The following is a 26,104-nucleotide window of genomic DNA, read 5'->3' on the forward strand; positions in this document are numbered from 1 at the left end:
ATTGTTTTGTGAATACAAATCAGCAAATTCTCGGGGGGCATATGATGGTATGGAAATTTCTACAGCACAGCTCCTAATAGTTTTGCAGTAATCTTAGTCACTGGCAACTCTGAAAAAGACTGGGAGAATGAAGTGAAGGAAGATAGAAGAGACAGAAAAGAAAGAGAGAGAAGAATGTGGAAAATGGCATCACAAATGGCATAATGCTTAGCATTTAGATGCGAGGGCAGATCCATAATTCATGTTGCAAATGAAAGCTAGGAGGTAGCCAGTGAGTGTGGAAGGAGAGCATGCTGATCAGATGGGAGGTAATAGCATTACCATACAGATAGAGTTAATGTGGTTCCTGTGCCACACCCCCCTTCTGTCCTTTCCTCTCCTCTCCTCTTCTTTCTTTCCTCAAGCCCAGTTTGTCTTGGCCTCCCACCACAGAATATAGACTGAATGATTTGCTCCCACTTTTAAAAAGCACTGATATTGGCACGAAAGGATGTTGAAAGAACGTGCACCTTCCGCAGGAGACTGGTGAGCAGAGAGTGTGTGTCAGCGTGCAGGGTTGCAGGTGTGTACTTGACACTCCGCTTCTGTCCTTGTGTAAAAGTTTGTAGATGTGTGCTTCTGTGGTCAGCAACTGGGACGGACAGGGGGGCACCAGCAGGTAACTGGGCCCAGACTTCTGTGAGTCATCTGGCTTTGGAGACAGATGTGTGGCTGCAGGCCCTTCTGTGGCTGTGTCAGAAGCTTGGCCAGAGTTGGTTCTTACTGCAGAGAAAAACCTAAGAGATTGGATTCCTTTTTGTACGATTATTATTTGCTGTACTGGTGAAACATAGTGGTTATAGGCTTGAAAGATGGCAGAAAGAGATGGCAAAGATGGCTGAGACACCTGAATTTTAAATCACATAGACAACAACGGAGAATGGACAGAATACACAGTCTTTGAGCGTTAAGTCTCAGTCACAGGACTGTTTGTGTAAACTGGCTGACCATAAATGCTATCTTTAAAGCGAGGTTCAAAAGGCCACAGTGGGAGAGGTCTGCACTCTGCTGTTCCACTGATAAGACTAGCTTTTTTAAAAATTTCTCATTGGCAAAGTGTCACAAAAATGTAATTTCAAAGAGAGGATATTGCAGGTGTTTAGGCCCCTGATCTGAGTGTGAAGTAAAAAGACTTGGCCAGCACTTACTACTTGGCCTTCATTTTCAACAGATGCACTCACAAATAGAAAGAGAATGGTGAGGAAAGTGTCGCCCAAGGGCACATCAGCCAAGCAGAGAAGGAGTCGGAGATGTGGTTATCATTTCTTTTGATGAAGCCACAGAAGGCTAAAGGGCCTGTAGTCGAATGAGCTGCCCTCTCTCCCCTATTGTCTGTTCAGACTGTGATGGTCAAAGACCCTGAGACTTATAACTTCAAACTGCCTGCATTTCAAAGACTCCATTCAGACAGTCACTCCATCAGTGTGTCAGTCAGTCTGTCAGTTAGTCCTTCATTTAGTCGATATAATGATCCTCTCCATCTCTCCGAGGTCTTATGCCCATTGGTTATCTCTGCAGGCTTTTTCATACATTCATGTATGAGTTCCGCCTGTTCTCTGTAGGGAGGGGTCTGATTGGATTGTCATTTCTCAGATTTCCTCTATGAGTGTTTATATCATCTCATATCCACATTATCTTATGCTTTCTCCTCTTGTCATCAAACTGAGGTGAAAGTTGGACAATCTTTAATCAGTTAAGGGCTATCTAACTCCTTTTGCCTTGTAGACTTCCATTGCAAGGGACAGGGAGGTTATTGAATGTGGGGATGTGTGCGTCTCTCTGTGCAGTGGCCTTTGTGATCATACTAAATGTGTGTATACATATGGACATACAGTCTGTGTGTTGTGAAGACCGTATGGCCTATTTCACAAGAGCCAATCTAAGTAATGAAAGGAGTGAGGAGGGGATAGGAAATGCATTGGTGGGAGGCAGCAGGGGAGGGAGAGAGAGCACTGAGTCCAAATTATAATACAAATCATATCAAGTCAATCATAAAAGCAGTTGAGATTTACTAGTTTCATTTCACTTCCTGAGATTCTTCAGTTTAATAGTGCAGCTGGGGGAAGAGAGAGGACGATTGCATGGGTGAAATGGGAAGTGCGTGCATGCATGCAAACGTGTGTGTGAGCGTGCGCTCGCAGTCTATGAATAACCCTCCACAAGCCATCTGAACCACTGGCTCACAGCCCCCTTGCTGGAGATAGAACAGTAACGTCTTACAGGCATCTATTATTAAAGAAGCTGAGCTGGTAGGAAGGCTGCTAAACCCCAGTACAACTGTAAACACTGGGAATATATAAAAAAAAAAAATCACACCTCTGCAAATATCTGTCCTATTAAAAAAACAAGCTTTCAAGACTGAAACAACCTCTTAAATCTACAGTGCTCATGATTTAGTCTCATAACTGTTTATATTCAATAATGTACGTGTGTTTTCCTTTAATTAATGTTATAAGTGGGTAATATCATATTTTACTCACTTCTGACATTTTTTTTAAAGTTATTTTTTAAATCTCACAAATCATAGAGTTTATTGAGTTGACAATAGAACACAAATTGGTGTGATCACACCAATGTGTGCATGTTTCCTGTTGGCAGCTGTTCCAGAGCTTTTTATTGTTTTCCAGGTTCTTTCTCAGTAGATTGAAATGCTGATTCGTCTCATTTGTTTTGGAATTATGGACATCTCGTCTATTTGTTCTTAAAAGTTGAGACTCAGAGGTTCTTGATAGTGGAGATGGTACTTAAGAAAAGAGAAGTTGCCAAAACAATCTCATCGCAAGGTCTAATTAATAGGTGCTCTTTGAGCTTTTGATTAAATATCATAATTCTCAGCAGAAGCTTGCTTAGCTTACTTTAGGTCCCAAAAAGTGGAAATTTTAGCTATCCAAGTGGACGCTGTGATGAATCGTTTTGTGAGAATAATTTACTTTGTGACAAATAGCCAATTGCGAAGTGAAAAAAGAAAAAGAAACCGCATCCTGGGCTCTAGCATGCTTGGATAAAAACTATGTTCTCAGTGTGAGAACAGCAGAGCTTTTGGAGATAGTGGGTTGTTCTTTGTGAAGCCCAGTTTTCAGAACAAAGTTAAACTACACAGCATTTTATCTCAAAGGTTTATCTCTGAAATCTTGAGATCTTACTCAAACCAAATATCTATTGTACGTTTTGAAAATTGTTGATCTTTTCTCAGTGCAGACCTTGAACAAAACCTGCCATTTCATACACAAATTTCCTATCATGAAGCAGTCTGATGTGAGATGTGCAGTCTCATCACATTTGCCACAATAGATTCAAAGAACCAGTCTGTCTGTATGCTAGTAGCATATTCTTATGGTTGTGTTTACCCATGCATGAGTGGCTGTTTGCTTTTCTTTTCACTATCCATCACCATGTTGTGATTGTGTATATATGTGCATCTATACACTTGGCCTCGTCTAGTGTTTGGACATTGAGATGTTCATTGTTAAGCTGTCAGAATTGTCTGAGCGGTTAGAGATGGACATCAGTCTAAGTGACAGCCAACGATCCAACTGTCATACCTCTCCATAGACGTCCCTACTCCATCATGTTGCCATAGAGGAAAGTGAAAAACAGAATGGAGTAGAGAAAGAAAGCAATTCCAAGGGCAGGAGAATGGAAGAGTAAGAAGTTAAAACTAGGATAAGAAGGATGAGAGAGTTTGATGAATGTTAATCTAAGACTGTTTTTTTCAATGCTCCAATATTAATAGATACTTTTCACACTGAAACATATAATAACATAGGTCTATAAACAAATGGTGTCTGAAATAACCCTTGAAATAATAAAGATAGTATTTATAGCAACAACCACACTATTTCTAAATTGCTATGAATTTTTAAGTAATTTAAATAGGTGTGCTATTAAGCTCACTCATGTCTGTGTTTTCAGGAACATTGGGATATAGCTGGCTCCCTTCTGCAGTCATCAAAAATAGGGAACAAAGAAGTCAAGCAAGTGTTGATGACATTACAGTTGCACTAATTGTAAATTGTAATTTGAGTTACAGAAGGAATTTAGGACAACTCCTCCTAAGAAACTGATAAAGCCGCCTCCATGTCATCTGAAAGTGGCTTCGGCAGAATGAATGCATCAGTCACTACTGATTGGTTAGGGCTCAACAAAACAAATTACCCCAACAAACAGGAAATTTAGCTACATTAACACAATCCAAGGCCCAATGAATAAATGGAGATTACATTGTAATTTGCTCTGATTATCAGGCTGTAATAAGCTTTGTCCTGCCCTGATACGACTCTCTTCTAAGAGATGTGCACAGCTTGTCATTACATTTATCGCGTCTGTCTGACAACTTTCTCACATCGGAGAAATAGTTTGGTAGCTCTCTAGGTGGAAAGCTGGTATTTCATGTCCCCTACACGTCAGACATTAACATCACAGCCTCCTACAATCAAACACGCTGTCCTTGGCGTGCTTGGTGCTTATTTTCATCTGTTTTGATGAAACCAGATTTGCACATGCACTGATTCGTCAGCCACCTGCTCCAGCATCCCTGGGGGGTTATCAATTACCATTCTTGCAGTCCCTTTTTGACTCTCCTCGCATGGGGCAAGTCGAGGCGGGGTATGTGATAAAGGCTAATAAGAGCCTACAGGTGTACGAATATCCTATGTTGAATTATTCTGAAGAACCACATGACTCTTAGACTTGAAGCAAAGAGGAGCCGTGGCAATCAAATAAGTGGGAGATGAGTGTCCAGACCACAGCACAACTTTTTAAATCTTGCCTTAGTAAAGTTTCTTACACTTGTAAGCACGTTGTCTCTCTGAGTTCCTGTTTATATTTCTGTTCTTATTGTGTGCTTTGTCATTCAGGGGCAGCCATCTTTGCCATACTGTTTTGAAGTTTAAATTGCACAGTGTTTTCTGTATGGGAAGAACTAATGCAGTAGGTTGAAGACCTTCACTGGCCTCCCTGCCCATTTATCTACTTCCTTTTATAGGTCCAGGTTGAGTTTTTCTTTTTTCTTCAGTGCATGAACACCCTCTGTATATTGGCAGTGTGGCCAGTAGACTTGAATCCTAGTTCAGCTCACACACAGTATGTCAAAATTATTTTTTTTTCCACCTTTTTTGATGGTCCAATAAAAGCAGTTTGTCTTGGCTCCATCAAAAGGAACTCAGCTGTCAGCTGTGGACCCTTTCCTTTTAAACTCCAACTTTTTTTTCTCCAAGGTAACCTTATTGCTCTCTTGTCAGCATGTGGGCTTCAATTTTAAACTGTTTCCAACTGTTCCAGCATTTATAGTCAAGTTGGACATTTTTTGCCACACCCATGAAAATTATATCTTCGTTTCACTATTTGTCCTAACTTCACATTGTAACTACTTTTAAATTTGCTTAGAGCTGTCTCAGAAGGAGATTCATTTACAGTGAGCCCTCTGGTTTATGACAAAATAAACCTAAAACTGGTCAAAACAAAATAAGAAGAACTGAACTCAACAGAAAAGGAAAGCTAAGCTAGGCCCATTGCTACCTCTGAACTGCAGCAAATAAAACTCTCTCGAGGAGCTTCTACTCCAGGCCGTATATACCTGAAGCCCCTCCTACAAAGACAAACCCCTGCTAATTAATACAATTCAGTTCTTTTCTATAGAAAAAATGTTGGTAGATGGAGTGGACACACACAACATTTGGTCAGTATCGCAGTGACAGTGGTTTTTAGAGTAGAGTGGATGTATTATTAAGGTTATCTGGTACCTTAAATCTGTCCATACACCTAAACACCAATAACTCTATTCTGCTGGCTAGATGGTAAAACAAATAGAATTGGTGGTACTAGTGTGTGATAACACATTTGCACCTATTATCTACAGGGCATGGGCTAGCCCCATGTCAGGATGAGTGCTTGTTTTCGTTGGCTGAAGCTAAAATATTCTCAGAAAAAGACAGGGAACCATTTAGAAGTGGGTGATATGAAAACAGTCTTGTTTGTGTAGGTCTGTGATGTTTGAAAGAACGATGTTGATCGTGCTTCGGTGATCAGCGGTATTGATTGTGTAAATGAGCTCCAATAGCAGATGCTGTCAGGTGTATTAGTTCATGCTGAAGCCAGCAGTTGCTCGCAGGAAGTCATACCTGATCACTCAAGCACACATCACAGTGACCTTTCTCTGCGATTTGATATGACTCCATTTTTCATATGGACATACAGACACACACACACACACACACACACACACACACACACACACACAGATTTCGCTAACACATACTGACCTTTGTTTGATATGTAACAGTGTGCTCATTTTCCATAAAAGCCTATAGCAGCAATAGTCTGGAACAAGAGGAAACACGAATTCAGGGAAAATAGAGGGGAAAAGAGGAGAAGAGCAAAAAAGAAAAACATAAAAGAGAAAGGTCATATAGCTCAGAGAGGTAGATCTCTGTCACTACCCTCAGCTAACGTCTTACACAGTAGGTCAGCCCTGTTTTTCGAGGTAAGACCTTTTATTTGTGGGTTTTTCAAAACCATTATTATTTCAAGAATTGCTTGGAGCTCTACATCTGGAGGAAGAAAAATAACTGCACAGTGTTCATCATTAATGGCCGCACGCCTTTTTGCTCTCAACAAAATGCTGGTACATCTGCGATCACATACAGTTCCACTTTTTTCCCCATTCATTACTGTTTGAGACCAAGGGGCCACATCTGCGATTAAGTGCCCTTAAGTGCATTTTCTGCTTTGCCCGTGCTCTGTTTTTCCATTATAAATTCATTCAACAGAGGGATGTAATGTGTTGGCCTGAGTAATGTGCTGGTCCTCTGGCTGAAGAGGACCTCTTAGATGGGTCATGTGCTGTGCAGAAAGAGCCCCTTTCTCTAAAACTGTGCCAATTAGTGCCCAACCTTGGCCGATGTGTGGTTATCAAAAATATATTGTATATATATAAGTTTATTGGAAGATGCATACAAAAGGAATGTAGAACAATAAAACGAAGATGTGTATTGGAGGCATTTTGATGTACATTTGAGTTCAGAGCTCTCTTGTGTGTCACCCATGAAGCATATAGACTGGTTTGGTTAGTTTACTTAAAAAATGTTTTGTGCTAACTGGTCAGGAGTGAGCTGGACTTATTTCACGTACAACATTCAGAATTGGGCAATATACAATGTAAATTTAATGGTAGTTAATGAGTAATTTAATAATCCAACCACGTAGTCCTAATAAGGCAGAGAGGCTAATTTTCAGGAAGCCATCGCTTGTTTTTAAGAGAAACATCCAATAGCCAGACTTACTGAATCTTAATCACAAAATGCATTGTTTATTACTGAATATTGGACAATATAATGTCATGTGAAAATATAATGTTATCCACATATTGCAAATGTCTATCATTGGACCGGTTCTACTGCAGATCATAAAATATAGCTTTTAGAGGGGTCTTTCTTTTCATTAAAACAGTTCTGCCAAATCCCCCATTGATTTTACCACAAGATTTCAGTGGAAATGGAAAAATGGAGGTGTGCTATTCTTGTCTGCACTTTGGTTGTATTTACGTGTATTTGATCCAACAATGAGTTTGAGTTTCTGTTGCACAAATGCAGTAAATGGAGCTGGAGAGAGAATGAGAGACAGTGAAGGGTGAGTGTGATAGACGAGTGAACAAGAGACGGAGGCTGTGGGTGTCAGCCGCTCCCACCTGATGCATGAGAAAAACACTTGTTTTTACTCCTGCCAAATGACTGTCAGGCTCTCTAAGAGATTTTCATCGTTCTCTTCCATCCTCGTCATTAGTTCACCTGCCTCTTCATCCCGCCCGGTGATTGTCTCTGATTGGACATATTTATCTCTGACTACCGTGGCAACCATTAGCGTTGGTGGTGTGGAGAGGTGGCATTTTGACTAATCAGTTATATCTGCTCTTTCTCTAACACTTTGTGTGCTTCTCTGCGTTTGGCCACAGCCACGTAACACAGATGATGTGTGTGTGTGTGTGTGTGTTTCTGTTAATGTTGTCCAGAGGGGAAAAGAAGAGATTTGAGCAATCAAGGGGGCAGAAAAGATGGAAATTTGCCAGGCAAAGGATTGAAGTAGAGATGGTAATTAATCCAACTGTCAGCCACCCATGCCAATCTCTGGCCACTCTTTTGCTGCTCTTCATTTTAGTTCAACATTACAAGCCACTGGGGCGGTTTTGGCTAACCTACACAGAAATTTACTAAATTATAAAAAAGGTATGTGAAGGTTTCAAAGGAACAAAAGAAGGGCACATACATGAAAAGGAAAATTCAAAAGGAGAGTCGAGAAGTGTGGACGTTTATAAAGAAGCCAAAAATGTGTCTGTGTGTGGTGGGTAATAATCGGAGGATAAAATGATGAGAGAGAGAGAAGGCGTCTTTATTCTAATGTGGCCCTGCCTGTGCCTCTGTACAGCATCCTGAAAAGATGAATTTGCTGTTGTTTATATTTATATTTATGAATTCATGCCATTTGGCCCAGTGTGAAATGATTGGTCATTCCCACGCAACAAGAAGAGCTGGCACTGAATTTAGAATCACCCACACAAACCCGCCCTCCTTGCCATCTCCACCTTCCTCTCCCAGTCCTACTCCAGCGGTCCTTATCCCCCTTGCCTGGATCTGCTGAATATGGATAGAGGTGGAGGAATGGGAAGAGGAGGGAGCGTAAGAGAAGGAACGTTTCTCTGACTGAGGTTGCTACTGTCACCAGTTTCTCACCTGAGGAGATGTGGCACAGGAATTAATGGCATTCAGCAGCATGGTGAAATAGCTGCTGACAATGTGTATTGTGCATGTGTGTAGCAGGTGAGGTTCAGGATTCAGTCCCTGGAGAATCTATGTCAGTGAACGTGCACATACACACTGACTAATGACGCTCAGTGCGTAACCAAACCGGGTTTCCCTTAAAAAGGAAGGATAAATAAGCTTGTTACACAAAAAGACATATTGATAGAGGCTTAATTACCACCTCTTGCTTCTACTCAATGTAACTAATAGCTGTTACGTTCCTATCAAAATCAACAGGGAAATTGGGATAATAAGGGCAATGCAAACATAACTTTTACTATGATACATTGGTGGTTGTGGAGAACAGTGACAAATTTTTAGAATTTCTGTTTGCAGATATATGGCAGTGCAGTACGTGCAAAATAATTTCATTTACTGCACGTTAAAGGCCGGTAAAAGGGAAACTTAACAGGCATTAAGATGCTTAATGTTACAAAATCCCAAGCAGTAAAGGCTGAAGAAAGCCATTGCATCATGAGTCAAATTTGCTTGTGTAAGTTTAGGGGTAGTATTTCACAGCATTATACATCAGCTGGAAGCATGTCGACATCTTTAGTTTCCACAGGGTGACCTGTTACCTCAGCGTCTAGCTAGCCCAACTGGCTGATATTTTATAGGCATGTTCTACCAGCCTGACAATGCTCTGGTTGCTGTAAAGCCCATTAAAGTACGCAGTTGTTGCTACTGCTATAAAAACAATAAGAGCAGCGGCAACTGTGCATATAACAGAAATATGAGGAAAGCCTTGTTGTTGAAATGTTGTCATGTCCATGTGGAATAAAAGAAAGAATGGCAACAAGATAGCAGCGTGTAGGATTTTTATTTTTTTATTATTTTCTGTTGATTATTGTTACCCAGCACCTGCTATGGTTTTATGACTTCCCATGAGACTCCTGACAGCTTAAAGAACATTTTTTCCATTCCATTAGGACAGGGATGCATTGCTGTATTGCTGAAGTTGTTTTCTGTATAACAGGTTGCCGCTGTAATGTTGCATGGAAAAGTTAGGATTTAATCGACCTGTGACATTTGTCTGCCACCAACAGCTTTTCATTCAACCTGGTAAGTTTAGGGCTTCCTTTTTCACCATTTCTCCTTACAATGCGTATTCAGAAAAGCACACACACACACACACACACACACACACACACAGAAAATATACGTATCTTACAGTACAATATAGATCCCCAAAATGCAGGAGGCAGAGCTGCTTTATTATAAAACTTTTCCAATTGTTAATGCTGGAGATCTTTATTGTGAAGCAGCATGTTTAATTTGTATTTGTAGTGCCTTTCTGAATCAGTTAAATTTACATTTAAATTAAATCATGTGGCTCAGTTGGTCATCCAAGAACCACAGTCGTCGGCGGTTGGATTCCCGGTATCTCTTGGCTACGTGTGAGTGTCCATGGGCAAGACACTGAACCCCAAGTGGCTCCCTGTGGGACCTGCATTTTCGCCACCTGAAAAGCAACGTTGTAAAGCGCTTTGGATAAAAGCAGCCATTTGTCAAATTTGAATAAGAAAAAGTGTAACAGCTAAACTAAGTTGTGGCTGATTGGTCTCTAGTGACCTGCATGGACCAAAATACAGTAGCACTGCCATGACCAAAATGTTTAAGTTAATTTGTTTATCCCCCACTGGCGGAGCGCAGCTAAGATTCCCTTTATAGAGTTAATGGGAAAGGGATTTGCAGCTTTGTGCGTAGTTTCATCACATTGCGCAGTGGGGAGTGGTACCACTGAGGGCTCCACTCCAATCATGTACATGAAAGCACACATTGCTGGCGCATTACTTTTTAATGGGAATGCCACCTTTCTGCTGTTTACCTCAAGATCGTCACGAGTAAAGACAAAATTAGATATTACGCAGAATTTTACTGTGTTTAGGTGTTTAATAGGCTTTAAACACAAGAAATCCGAACTTCCAGCTGGACTTCCTGGATCATGTTTCATTCTCACCCATACATGAAACAACACAGCAACAGCGCCTTACTATAGAGGCAGTGCTGTTAATCTGAGAACACAGACGCACAGTGTTTATGTTGGAGCAAGGCCTGTCGAGCCCTGGCTGTTCTGATGAGGCTGATTTGGTGAAAGTTATTGCTTGTTCCTGAATACTCCAAGTATTGTTTTAATGCTTTCTCCTAATTATATTCCCCCCTCCACCCCCCCAAGTTTTATGGTGGAAAATATTTATATGAAGATATTCTATAAACTTTCTGCAGTGAAACGGACCTAGTCAGAGTAGCAACAGTTGAAATTGCTACTGTTCTTAATTGGCTGAAACACGTGCAATTAACAATGATTGCAATCAACTGAGACAACCCAGAGTTGAGCAGCCCAGTGTTAAGGTATGTTATTATAGTCATTAGTGGCTGCAATTACTATTATACTGCTCTGCGCCCTGTATTTTAACCACAGTTTTGCTCGTGCCGCTTTCCCCAGGGAGCTTGTGTTTGTGCCTGCAACTTTACTCATTCACATTCTTTATTTGTTGTTTTCACGGGAGGAAATCCATCTTTATAGAAGTTATTGTCAACTCACAACAAACTGAAAAAGATCAACTTTTCAGACTTCGGCTCTTTGCGTGCATGAATGCGCGTGCATATTTATTTGTTTGTTTGTTTGCTAGGGACTTACAACAGTTGGTATAAGGCCGCCTGGCTTATTCAGGCCGACTGGAAAATAGTGAGAATGATCACTGGATTTATGGAGATTTACTTTTCGGTAATGTGCAGCGAAAATATTATTTTATGGAAAGACAGTCTTAAAGTAGTACATGTGTGTTGAAACACAGGCTTTTTTCAGAGAGTGTGCATAGACTTTGCTGAAAGCATGACTTTTGTTATTTTAATATAGACTATTTATTTTGGTCTAAAGGACGAAGCCCACAATTTGCCTGTGTTATAGATCAGCAGAGACAGAAAGAAAAACACTGGATAAACGAGACTTAAGTTTGTACATATAATTTCCTTTTCTTTTTTATGTCAGACACCACAACACCCCCAAGAAACCCGAATGCATTAAAACAAAACATCGTACCCAACCCTGCCCTCCCCGTTCTCCCTCCCTGAACACCAGCATCATAATGTAAAACAAATTTGAACAAAGCCTTGTGAAATTGAAATAAGCCTCTCTCTGCATCAGCCTTGGAATTAGTTTATTAGAATCTAAGAGGAGCCTCAAAAGACTTAAAACCCCATTTTCACAGAGAAATTAGTTTTCAGGGAAAGATACATCGGTCAGATTTTGAGATGGTGAGTTGGTTTTGCACAAAGGGGAATCTTCTTGGCAGAGACTTTTATCAGATCAAGTCACCACAGGTAGTGGGATGTTAGATGCTTTATGGTTTGTCTGGATTAGCTCACTGATAAAGCTGTGAATAAACAGTTCTGTGCATATTTAGGCTAATTCCAATTGCTGAACGTGAGATTGGGTGCATGTGAGTACACATTTACTATGCAAGGTTAAACAGCATTCGTTTCAAGTTGTCAAAAAATGTGCGCAGGCAAAAAAATGTGAAGTTTTCTGGGTTTACACACGATTAGTGAGATTCTGCTTGAACTTTTGTGTAAACATGTTTCTAATTTGTTTATCTCCAGTGATTTTTCTCTGTTAATCGCCTCCATATTGCCAAGCCGATGCAAAATTTCCCACTGTGAGAAAAGGAACACTTTACGCCGTAGATTTATTTAAAAACCTTCAATATTAAGCCTTCATGAATTGACAAGGGTTGATGTTTGGAAAAGTTGATATGAAAACACCAGACAATCTATACATTCTTACATTGTTCCACGTTTGTTGTGTTCAGTGCAAAAGATGGATGGCTGGTCACAAATATGACAGAAAGGAATGGAAGTCAGGGAGAGTAATGAGCAGTGATGGACAGATGGAGCGATGAAGATAGAGGGAGAGGCTGTGCAGCTTTTTAGATGGACAGACAGACGGATGGATGGATGGATGACAGGGTGGAAGAATGCATATTCAATTTATTGCAGTGTGGTGAAGAAAGACTTTGTTAAAGGTAGAAAGATTATAAGAAGAGGGATCTAGAAAGCCAGTGCATCTCAACAAATGCTTATCGAGCTTTCTCCATTTAATAAAGTTGTCTCAGCCCAGCACCAACAGGCAAATAACAAAGAGCATATAGTGCCATGAATTCATGGTATGTGATTATCATTCATTATAAAGTATGAGATTAAAAATTAATGTCATACTTAAAAACAAATGGAAAAGACATTTAGTCTAACCAAAACCAATGTATTCAATACGGTATAAAGCAGTTAGTTGTATGTCTTGAGGTGTGTATTTTCTAGTTATCCTTAATTGACCAACATCTCTGCATTAGTTGTTAACAAGAAGTTCAATGTTCTTTTCTTGTACTTGGCAGTAAAACGCCTCTGAATTTGATAAGACTGCTAAGACTGTGAGTGTTACCTGAGGATGGATTACTGATGGGCAGATTGTGGAAGTGACTATAAGGAGGAGGTGAAGTGAATTACAGATCGTGTCCTCGTAATGAGACTTTGTGGTACACACACTTGGTGCTTGTGTGTCATTAATGAGCTTATTAACATACCTGCCACATGTGTGTCACATAGGAGAAAATCTGTCCTCACTACCTGTGTCTGCAAACATACATTCATGCACCCACACTCATGCAGTGGAATGACCCACTCCCATCGCACACCTCCCTTCTGGCCAAACAGTTGACAAGTGGTACTAGCAGAAGTATGCAGCAAGACAAGTTGTAGTAGCAGCAGCAGTAGTAGTGTGCGTGTATGTGTGTGTTTGTGTTTGTATTTGCTTGTGTTCAGCTCACAAAAAGGGGTGTATCTGCCAGTGATGGGGTCCACACTCCCAGTTGTCATTTTATAACAGCTTGTAGACAAACTCATTACAACCAGCACCTGCTCCCGTCACGTACACTAAGGGCGCGTGTGTGTGTTTGGGCTGGGAAGCATGCATGCAAGTCAAGTGTATGAATTTGCTGCATTTTACCATCAGTCATCTCAGTTCGAGTCTTCTTTTGAAGTAATATCAGGTGACAGCTATTGTGTGTGTGTGTGTGTGTATGTTATATGAATGTCTACATTTAAATCTTGAATGAATGAGAAGCATATTGTCTTTTTGGGGGGTTTTTTTTGTTAGTTTTTTACTTTTCAATTTTCACATGTAAGTTACAAGTGAAGAGCAGCATCTATATCAATGAATCTTTTTTCCCAGAGAAAGCCACTTAAAAGGGGCCAGACTCCACAGTGTTTGTTGTCTGCCCATGAAGACGACAGCCAGACTGCCAGCCTTGTGACAGCCCACAGCTTTGGAACCTGTCTAAAAGGTGACATCCCTCTCCACCATGTCTAAGCTCTCAGGCCAGTGTAGTTACTCCATACCCTGCTTTTATGTTGCGGACACTGCAGTGGAGATGTCCTCATTTACGGGGACCCTTCAGACATAAGATTGTGTCACTATAATGGAAGCTGCTAACACAGTCATAATTGGAGGTTATTCACCAATTAGGGCTAACTGCATTCAGACCTGCATAATCTGCAGCCTGACATTTGGAACTGATTCACACATACAGTGTGGCAGTGATTGCTGTGATGGATGAATATGCAGTTAGACTGCTCTAATCTGAGGTACAGGTGACTGCAGAGGAAATTACTGTTGTAATTAGTTTCGCATATTTACCGTGTATGCCCTTAAAACTGGCTCGTACATCCACAGCATTGTAACACACCAGTCAAATTTGGACATTTGATAACGGCCAAATATGAGGATGGAAGGAGAATTTAAGAGTTTGTGAGTCTGTAAGAGAGGAGAGTAACAGTTTATAAAATAAAACTGTTTAATAAATCGAATGCTGTTATCTGTGTCCATCAGTACTCACCTCGCCTCCATTTTTTTCATTTATAGGTAAAAAAGGTTCATAAATATTTACAAAGGGAAAAATTGTGATGGAGGATTTGTAAAGAAGAGTGAACACCTTGTTCTACAAAAAGATAAAAAAATAAAGATATGTTGCTTTTTCTAACTGGGATACAGGGCTTATTTTGTAGGCATTAAAGCCGCTACTTAAATACAAATGCACATGATGACATCAGAGCCCACAGAAGTTTAATCCTTGTCTCGCTTTTGTTGCATTTGACATTGAAGTGCCTACATACATTTTTGTTGTATTTAATTAGTCCGTCAGGTGATAACATTAGTGAAGCTTGTGGTGTCTTTGGAGTAAATTAAATTACTTGCACAAAACACAGACCTGGTGCTGTAGAAAGAGGAGGTAACCAAGAGAGTTACAGTTTGAAAGAGAAGCAGGTTCTTACTGTACTTTTAATGCCCCCCACCCCCCGCCCCCCCAACCGCCACCATAATAGGACAGGAGGATTAGGAGGATAATCCACCATGTCTTTTCTTTTCCTTCCATGCCCACTCCTTTTACCCTTCTTCTCATTTTCTCCCTCTTGCTGTACTTTTGTGACGAGACACAGACAACACAGTGCTAAAGAGAGAATCAGCACTTGTGTGTGTGTGTGTGTGTGTGTGTGTGTGTGTGTGTGTGTGTGTGTGTGTGTGTGTGTGTGTGTGTGTGTGTGAACTTACAGTATGTGAGACGCTGAAGAAGTCCAGTGGGAGAATCTGAGAGGGTAGGTATAATTAGTTCCAGTCTAATGCCAGGTCAGCCTTTTTGGCATCAGTCTGGATCCCAAGCTTTGTGTCTACAGTATGTGTGTGTAGGTGTGTTTATGAAATTTCACGGTGTGTCTCCCAGCATGTGCTTGCCTTTTGCATGCTCATGCTGTATTCTAAACTGTTCATGTTGAGGTGAATGCTGGTAGACAACATTGTGGTTTTGGAGTTTTTTCTTTCCTGCTGCCCTTGACCAGTCTCTTAACGCAGAGAGCAGGCAGATAAGAGAGGATTTACACACAATACTGAAGCCATTAGCGTCTGGCTTTTTATCCCCCTCTCTCTGGGGTTTGTTTAGTGTTATCAGATCCACTGGGATGTGTGGATGGCAGATTGAATGTCTACAGCCATAGAAAAGGCCAAGGATGTCTAACCTTCCATTCACACGCTGCTAGCCTCGTCAACAGAGGGCCCTTTGTCCCACAGCAGTCAAGAAGATGGACAGTACAAGATAATTGCATTCAGACAAAAAACGTCTTCTCTGTTTGTTTGAATGTGTACAGTCTCTCTGGGATGAAATGGTAGATGAGTGTGTCTGCGTTGGAGGGAGGAAGAGAAGAGGGAGGGGGGCAGGGATTCTTTTTGTGCCTCTGAATTTCTCTATCTGTATGCAAGTATAAATGAATGAATGAATGAATAAATGGGCATGATAAAAGATTTTTGGAGCTGTATCCAATAGTGAGCCGTCATTTATCTGAGCAGCTGAATGCAGACTGCCAATGACTAGACAGTGAAGTCATAACATGACTGATAAGATTCTCGAGCAACTGCTATTAGACCCAGAAATCAACAGGAAGGACAACAGGGCAACCAAATAGATGTGAATGACAGGGAGTGGTGCTGAATGGCAGCATGTGAGCTATTAGCTCCCATAGACTCTCACCCGTTTCTTCTCATGACGTCATTCCCCTGTGGTCCAGGTGTGTTTTGTTAAAATAGAAGATAACATAACTCTATGCTGGGAAGATGTATGTTATTATGTATCTGTGCACAGGTGGCCATTAATCTTCTTGGTGGACTATGTTAAAGAAGCATTATATTATATTATAAGAGCCGTGGTATATTATGTATATTAAAATATAAAGAGTACATACTCTGAGTCTGTAATGTTACCCAGATATTTAGTTATGAATTTGTAAATGGACTCAGGGCATAAACTAATACATGCAAGGAAAAAAGACTTTTTATTTATCAGTAACACACAGTTTCATTTGTTAACCTATTTGTTTATTATTTAAATGTATTAAGCTGCATTTACATTAAGAGCCATTACAAACAAATACATTTCAATATCCCGACTTTTGCTGTGGTGATTCATTTATCTTCTACATTCTACTTGAGTCGCAAAAATTCACTCTCAACTATATCAGATTGGAAATTGCTGGATTCCATTTGCCTGTTCCTTTTTACAAATGAAAGTAAATACATGGTTCTCGTCTGATATTTTAAGAAATTAGAACAGCAGCGACTCTAAACAATAGCACATTTGATCCAAAGCACATTGTCTAATTTAGTCCCTTCACGTTTCTCTCAGTAGTAGACTATAAGATTTAACACAAGACATTCAGTATTAGACATTTCTCACAGACACAGCCATGAAATAAGGTTGCTTAATGTACTTCTTAAGGGACAGTAAGGGGAGGTGGGGGGAATTGTTTTGATTGTGTAATGAATAGAGTGGTCCAGGGAAGAACGCTAGCCCCTGTTGTCAATTATCACTGTTCTCTCTGAGCCGCGCTTGACAAAGAAGAATCACAGCCGGCGCCCATATTACTCTCTCACTCATTCCGCCTTTCCTTCCTTAGTCTTTCAGTCTCCGGAGCTTCGCCTGAGTCCCATTGTGCCTCTGTTTCTTGGCATTTCCACCTCTTTTTTTCGATCAGACATCCATCCACTCCATTTAAATCGTATTTATTCTTGGCATCATTTTTTGGTTGCATTGTCAGTATATAAATATATATAGTTTTACATTTTATTGCTGCTTTCCTCCTCTTCTCTCCCTTTCCTCTCCTCTCTTTCCATTATAGTTTTTCCTCACAGAGGTTGGAGTGGGGTTGACAGGCAGTGAGCTTACAGTTGTAACCTCCATGCCACCATGCCAGGCGAGGCGCCACTTGAGGGTTTGGCTGCAGATTGAATAGCTCCCAGAGATGTCATATCCAGACAGCCTCCCTGAATTACATTTCCTGGTCTTCCCTGCCTGGCTGCCTGCATGCCTCCACCAATCAAATAGCCCAAAGTTGCCATGTGGTTGCACACTCCACTCTCTTTTTTTCTCTGTTTACCTCAACCCCCTCCCTCCCAACTCCTGTACTTATAATCTCTGGGGTGTGTCCCTCACAGAAATTGTTAATTCACCACTTGTCGGGCGATCCAACCACTGCGAGGCAGACCAGCAGATGGGCAATCTGATTGGCTGTCAGGTTATGTTTATTTCCTTGTTGTCAGGATGTCAGATGAGATAAAACATTGTTCTGCTGCATTTGTCATGTACTCTCTGTGGGCTTCATGAAGATGAGAAAAGTTTAGGTTATAGCACATGTGGTTGGACAGATTGGCCCACGGCTGTCAGAGGTGTCCCACTGAGTAATTTTTAAAATATATTTTCTTTTTGACTTTTGTTATTTTTAACCAGGATGCCAGGATGTTATTAGAGGCACAGAAGTACAATAAATTATACATTTTGGCAGGAAAATATGGTTATTGCATCTTTCAATCCAGACATTAGGTCACTCAAAAATAGCTGTAAAAGGAATTTTGGCAAGGAAATAGTAATCTTAACATTACCTTTTAAGTGTATACAGTATATTTATACACAAAGGAGTTCAACTGAAAAATTGAATAATCATAGCATGTGTTTGGCCCAGGCAAATGATACTCACTGTGGTTTGCCTGTTACTGTGTATGACCTGATCTGGCCAGAAGGTGGGTTATGTGAGCTGGAAGAGGATGAGGTTTTATTTTGAACAAGTGGAGGAGAGCCACGGCTCATATAGCTGTCCCTCCACAAATTGATTAATGAGGAACAGCTTCATGTGGAAAACAGAATGGATCACATGCTGCAGATGCACGCTCACATTCAGAGCTTGTGCTCGTCAACACACACGAAAGTGCTTGTGCACATGCCCACAAGCATCTTAGTGCATGGAGTTTGGCTTTTGTATGTTAACAAACAGGTGGTGGATCGGACATCCATAAGCGGGCACGTGCGTGCGCACACACACACACACACACACACACACACACACACACACACACACACACACACACACATACACACACCCCTCAGGTGGTGGACTGAGCTTCCATGCTGTGTGGATTTGTATCAAAGCTGAGACATAAAACTGAACTGGCAGACTGGAGGCCGTACCTCTCCAACTCTCCAGTCTGCTACATTTGGGTTGAGTCTGCATATATGTGTATTTGTACATGGTGTTTTAAGCATGTGTGAAAATAATGTATGCAAGGAAATATTTTTTCCAAGTAGCGTGTTTCTTTTGTGCACAAAACTTTTTTTAGTCAGATTTGTTTCTGTTTTTCATATCAGCCCTCCAGCCTTTGGCAGATCACTTTCTCTGCCCGTCCTTGAATGTAAGCTGGATACTGGAGGGTGCTGAAAAGTTGTTGGATTTCAGAGAGTATTATTGCGGACTGAAATATGCTAGTCTTTATGTGGGTGTATTATCACCCTGCACAATTAGGATTGTCTAAATTTTCTCTGAATGACATCACTTCGCATGAGGAGGTGATGAACAAAGCATGGTCAGGGATTTTACTGTGGTAATGAGGTAAAAAGAAACGTGGACAACGGCTCAGTCTTGCACATACACACCCTTGTTCACACGCATTTGGTAAAACACACTGGTAGTTACAAATCTACACAACCGTATACATGTATGATGACTCAGAGCGTGCTGATTTTTACACAGGGATGAAAACGTGCTCACTCACATTTCAGTGTGATGCCTTTTGTAGTTGTTTATAACATTGGGAATTAGCATTCTCTACGGTTTTGTCTCTTACGGGAGGGGATGATACGGACTATAAATCTAGTTGATCTGCACAGTGTCATGGTGTATTGCACCCTTTTACTGTGGCTTTGTCTTGCAGTGATAATGATACTACATCGTTGCGCCTGCAGACACATGCAAACAGTTGGCGTACCAAACCCAGCTGCATAGCGCCCTGTGTTGCATGTATCCGGCCCATGCTGAGTGTGTAATGAGCAGAGCTTGAGTAAGATTAAGGCAGATATTGTGTGGCATTGGAGGATTGGTTTCACTTTGAGCACTCCAGTGCTTCTGCTGGCTGAATGACCAGCGAGATCCCCACTGTTAGTCTCCTGTCATTTGTCATAGCGTTTTACTTGACACTGCTAATGTGTTTCGAGGAAAACACGTCCCACCCATCAGGGAGTATTTTTTTTTCTTTGGAAATGTGAACACTGTTGAAAACTGTAAAGACTCATGCTGGGATGATGCCCGTGAAAGAGTGAGAGGCAGTGATAGAGAGAAAAAGATAGTAAGGATAGAAGAGAGGTTGTTTTGGAGGAGAAAGGAGGCCTTAGATTTCTGATGTGGTTTGTTGGCTCCCTGTGAAGCACATGAGGAGGGCAGAGGGGAAGTGATTGTGAGAAGAAGATGGTGTTATAGGGAGGAGGGAATCAAAAGAAAGTGCACGGGCTTTAGAAAGCAGAAACAGAGAAGAACAGAGAGAACAAGGCCACAGAGAGAAAATCGGGATAAATAGAAACAGGCTGAAAAACGTGACACGAAGAAATGATGTTCAAATAAAGGGGTAAAAAGCAATGAGAGGAAGAAAGAGAGGGTCCAAGGACTGTTATCATCTGGAATCCATAGAGAATGGATGGGCAGCATGAGGAGGCTATAATCACATCCATCAACAACACTGTCTATTAAAGCCTGCTCTTCTACTCTGGCTTCTTCCCTCTGTCTCTCTGAACCTCCAAGCCTGGTCAATTTGCCAGCACACTAAATAGAAGATCTTTGTAAGGATGATGACTGTAATATCAATAGTTATGGAAAGGAAAGTGTACAAAAGCCTTTCACGTGGTTCCGTATCCTCTTGGGCTTCTTTTTATTTCTCATGTTTTCAGGTATATGCACCGCTCAGTGACTGAAACTCTTTTACAATGAAAAAAGAAGAGACATAAACAGTTGTGTTTGGAACTCTAAAAACAAAAATTTACATAATGTTTTAGTACAATACACAAAACTAAAGCAAATACTTTGAAAGTAGCTTTCTGATGTTGCATTTTAACCACACAATATTTTCTTGTTTTATATTTTGAAATTATTTTAAAGCTACATTGAGCTAGATTTTGTGTCCCTGTAAAAAATGTTTTTGATTTTTAGTACGGTGCCTCTGCAGTTGAGTCTTTAACATTCATCTGTACTGACAGAGAACAACACAATGTGAATAAAATACATTGATAATCATGCACCAGATATAATATAGAGAAGAAAATAAACATTAAAAAGTAATGTGTTAAATTTGTTTTTGTGAGCAATTCTCATATTTTAATCAGACATGGGCTTTATAAAAAAAAAAACATATTAGGTTTTTCTTCAATTTATTTTCTTTCTTTTCTCAGATTGGGCGGAGTGAGAAGAGAGAAAATATGACCACGGGGTGTACTTATGTATTAGTGTATATAAAAGCAGCTGAACAGCTCAGGGCCCCCCTCTCCCATCTCTTCACCCATTCTCCTCTGTCCTTCTCTTGCCTAAGCTCTGTCTGCTTAGCCAGTGATAAGCCAGTGGAGCGTCGCCTGGTTGAGACTGCTTCAACAAATTCACTTTGCTATCAAGCTAATAGGATTTAGTTTCTTCAGCCTTTGCTAAAGATGGCATCTTTGGACATGAGGAGGAAGAGATGAGGTTTCGGTGATGAAGAGGCATTATTATGAAAGACAAAACACCAGCTTCAAGGGGGATTAAGTATACCTCTCTACATTTCCTTCCCCGTCTCGTCCTCTCTCCTCCTCACACTGCGTTCCCCCTCTCGTGTTTTATGAAAACACTCCTCACTTTTATTTGGCAACGGATCAAACAGTGCGTTTCGTTCAGAAATTCATTTAGGATTCTGTTTTTTTTTTTAGTTTTTTTTTTTTCCAAGGGTTGTTTGGGCCAATGAGCTGGCGAGCGAAGCAGCATCTGTTCTGATGAATACCTAATGGCTGTGTGTCACCGGAGTTAAACTCCTGCTCTGAGAGACGCTCCCACTGTTCTAACCTGCATAGTTATTCAGCCACCAGTTTCTCATTAGGGTCTTTCTCTTTCCTGTCCCCATGGAGGGAACATGGGGAATATTGGATTAGCAGCACTTTCCCTAGATTCCAGATTATTTTTATGTGGAGATTTTATTTGTCCTGTGCCATGTGTGTTTTATAATGTGTAAAGTTAGGTGTGAGTCTTTAATATTAAAATAACACCTACTGAAGAGGAAAGCATAGTTGCTGTAAATTACACTGGACAATTCAGTGATAATATCCAGGAGGAGGTGTTAGGCTATAGAACTGAAGTGAGAGGAATCCTACAACTGCACTGCTAGAACATTAAACCTGGCTGTTGTGGAATGAACATGAGGTCTAGTTTTTAAGACCGCACCACAATTTTAGCTTGAAGGCTAAAGGTGCTACCCTTGCTCACATTGCTCTGCCGATAATGTGGGCTGAGGTCAGGAGTCAGAGGTGGTTGTCTCAAAGCTCCAGCTATTATATAGTAAAACATTAGAATCCTGAAAATTTGTTGCACACATATTTGTAGCCTTTTCGTAGTTGACCTACACTGTGCTGTGACCCCAACTTGGCAATATTTACAGCTCTGTCTTATATGTGTATTTGTGGCATTGATTATTGTTATATTGCACTAGACATATTGAACTAGTTTCACGGACGACCTAATGTCTCGTAAAATGATGAGACACAGTGTAGCTTTGTGATCTGGCATAACTGTGGTTGTTATGCGGTTGTCAAGCTCAATCCCTTTAGTGTAGTCTTTTCTTTCACACTCTTCCTTTTTTCAGTGTTCTTTCTTTTCTGGCCTTCTTTGTTTTGTTTTTTATGCTTTTATGTAAATTCAGCTGTGTTTTTGTGAAGCTCACTTTCCGTCAAGGCCTGTCGTAGCATAGTCTACTCATGTTTCACTCTCGGTAGAAAAAATATGTTTTGTTACTTTTGTGGAGAAGGCACGGTGCAGCTTCAGTGGCAGAAGCAACAGTGTGTGCAAAGGAAAATAAAGGATGACAGAAACCACACTGGGAAACGCACATTTTCATGATCGATCAACATCCCTGCTCAGTTCGGTATCTACTGTCTCTGCTCTACCCAGGTCTTTAGAACAGCATGAGTCCATTGATTAAGCTTTATCGTCATCGTAGTGTGTGTGCTGGCAGTGAGCAGCAGCACCAAAAATGCAACAGTTCATTCGTTCACAACAGGAGCCGACTTATGTGGCAAATTCATCGTAATTAAAGCCAGTCGGTGTAATTGAAGTATTCCTTTCTCCATCATAGTAGCATGGAAATTACACGCTTCAATATGACTTGTTGGGCCATTGTACAGAATTTGTTGTGGTATTATTCAGTAGCCTCCCACCCTTCCATCCTCACTCCCCCATTCCCTCCCCTGTTCTATCTTCATCCACCTTCTCCTTTCCTCTTCATATCCATTAGCCTAATGAACACCCTCCAATTTCCTGCCACTGGGACAAACACTCTACACAGTATTGTTATTTCTTTCTGTGTGTGTGTGTGTGTGTGTGTGTGTGTGTGTGTTTGTGCGTGTGTGTGTGTTTTTTAGTGGCATGCACGCACACCTGCATATGTGTAACGTGTTTGCATGTGTGTTTGACAGAGAAAGCAGGCAGGAGAGAAAGCGTTGGTGAGCTCTCATTAAAATAGATGGCGGTAATCAAAGTGCAGAGCAATTAGCCATGGATGAGTGGGCGGAGGGTGTACACTGAGTGTTACAGTGTGCCACTGTGTCAGGCCTATTGGTAAACATCGTGATAGTTCAGCTCTTTCTACATGTGGACACAGAGCACAAGAGTTACGATATGCAGCCCTGAGGGCCATGCTCACCTCAATTTATCACAGTCAGACTGGCTGTTTTCTTTAGTGCCTGAAACAAGATTCAGCTATTAGCTGGTTGTTACTGGTTATAATTTCTTCTCTGAATAAATCACATGCATTCATATTGAAATGCTAGAATATATTTATTTTTTCTACTGCACTTGTGAGAAATAGATGTCTGTCCCCCCAAAAAATCTTATCAGTCTGTTTGATTGATTGAGCCATGAAACACCTCACTTACAGAAGGTTAAGAACTTTGCCACCAAATTAAGAATATTTTAAGTCATTTTCTGTACAAATCCTGGAAGGCTTGTGGTTATCATGCATAACATACAACTGCATTGCCCTGTTCTCTTTTCTTCCAGTCTGTTTCTTTTCTGTAACTTTCTAAAAAAGTCAGTTCCAAATAAGAATCTTAAAAAATGGAAATTTTTGATTAAATCAATTTTGAATGGAAAAGTGTTGAAGCATTTATGTATTAAATTGATAATTGATTAAATTTTTTTAAGTATTTAATGGCGTAATGATCGACGAACTGTAACCAGTTCACTTTCTTGATTGCAGTGCTGTAATTACTTAGCATTGAGCAAACACACACAAGCTGTCAATATGGTTTTCTGCTAGCTAAATATACCATATAATAATCTAATAATTATAGTCCTGAAGTGTTTTAAGCATTTTTTGTCCTGCTGGTTCTCATTTCAGAGAAGAGAGTTCCATTGCCTATAAAAGTATTAAGCTCCCCCCCCAGATGTTTTCATCTTTATTAATCATCATTATTATTGTAATCAGCATAATAATTTTTTTTTTGACAAAATAAAAAGTTTCTTTCACGTCAAGAACCTGGGCAACAGCTTTATGACTAGTCTCTCTGATCTGAGCTGCTGAAGCTTGTTATCCTTCAGAGGATCCAGATGTGTCTTGGTGGTCTCCCTCACTAAGTCTTCTTTCATTTGTTTTTGGAGGACGGCCTTCTCCGGGCAGATTTATACCTGTATCATATTCCTTTCATTTCTTAATGATAGTCCTTTAGTCCAAGACGTTCAATTACTTGGAAATATGGAATTTTGCATCCATTCCCTGACTTCTGCTTTTCAGTAATTGTTTTACAAAGTTGTTTGAGGTTTTGTTTGTCTTCATTCTTTGGCCTGGATTTTGATTTACCTTCCACATACAGATGTATTTATACTACAATGCATCAAACACATTTATGACACTCAGATGATTATTCATTTATCCAGTTATGTTTTTTTTTTAACTACTTGGCTGAACAAGTGAGGTTTTTGGTGAGTTACTTTAAACGGGGTGAATACTAATGCATAAGTTTTCTTCACTCCTGCATTTTGTATTTAATTACAATTGTTTTGTAGAGACCCCTTTCCAATTTCTCATGAAATATATATATATTTTTTTTAATTGTAAATTTTTGTAGTAAAAGCCAAATGAAATCAACCCTGGTTCAGTGTGAAGTAAATGCATTTCATAGGCCCAAAATCCTGCATGTAAGTCTGGAGTGCAGTGCCGAGAAGATTTTTATGAACAGAATTAAAATCACTTAAATATTAGTCTCAAAATGTATTGACAAGAAGATTGTCTGGTCTGACTGTAAATGTACATATATCTTTATAGATAAAATGAAATTGAATTGTTACTATTTCTCTGCGATACTATGGCACAAAGACTGTACATGGCTGTTAATATGCAGCAGTATGGCTTGCTTTTGTTCTCCATAGTGACACCTATCATGGGCAACCATCTCTAACCTAACTGTTCATCCCACATGGAGCAGAGCTTCACTAACTAACTCCATATGTGGATACACACACACACAAACACAAACACAAACACCAACACCAGTGTCTCAACCAGACCTGAGGCTGTAAGTGTTATCGCCATCTGCCACAGGGCAGTGCTCATATACTCCTGAGTTATTTATTATGTTATGGCTGCAATGGGCTGACCGTGGAGGAAGATAGCAGCATTGAATTGCTTTTACAGAATCCACTTGTTGATTTACAGGTGAGTGTCTCACTTCCATGACCTCAGGGGGACCTCCTCATAGGTGCAACTGTTGAAGGAACTGCAGATGCAGAGTGTTATGCGAGTGATGTCAGTCCTAGTTACAGTTCTTCTGGCAACCGAGAAGCTGCTTTACCATGCCTTTTTGTGCATTTACATCACAGAGGCATCATTTGCATCAGCGTTGGCAAGGCAACAGGGTGTCCATTTGGATGAGCTTCAAGTGAATAACTGCCGCTTAACCTCACAAAGTGCTTAGTTGGCTTTTCACTATAGTTTTTGATGGACAAATTGACTGGTGAATGAGTGTCACTTGTTTTTTGGGAGATTGTGAAGGTGTAGGCTGATATTGTATGTGATAACGGCAATGAGTTTACAGGTGAATTTATATCAGAACATCTCGAGAAGTCTTTTGAACTTTTGAACTCAATATTATTTAATGTCTCTATCTTTAGAACTGCCAAATGGC

At 40.4% G+C, this 26,104-nt stretch overlaps 1 protein-coding gene across 1 annotated transcript in view; it reads left to right on the forward strand.

The window, feature by feature from the left end:
- The window catches only part of fbxl17 (F-box and leucine-rich repeat protein 17), a 196,258-nt gene that overhangs the window by 101,588 nt on the left and 68,566 nt on the right, over positions 1-26,104 (forward strand). The gene's annotated exons all lie outside the window — the stretch shown is intronic.

Source organism: Channa argus, chromosome 11 (assembly GCF_033026475.1).
Source record: "Channa argus isolate prfri chromosome 11, Channa argus male v1.0, whole genome shotgun sequence".
NCBI classification, from domain to species: Eukaryota; Metazoa; Chordata; class Actinopteri; order Anabantiformes; family Channidae; genus Channa; species Channa argus.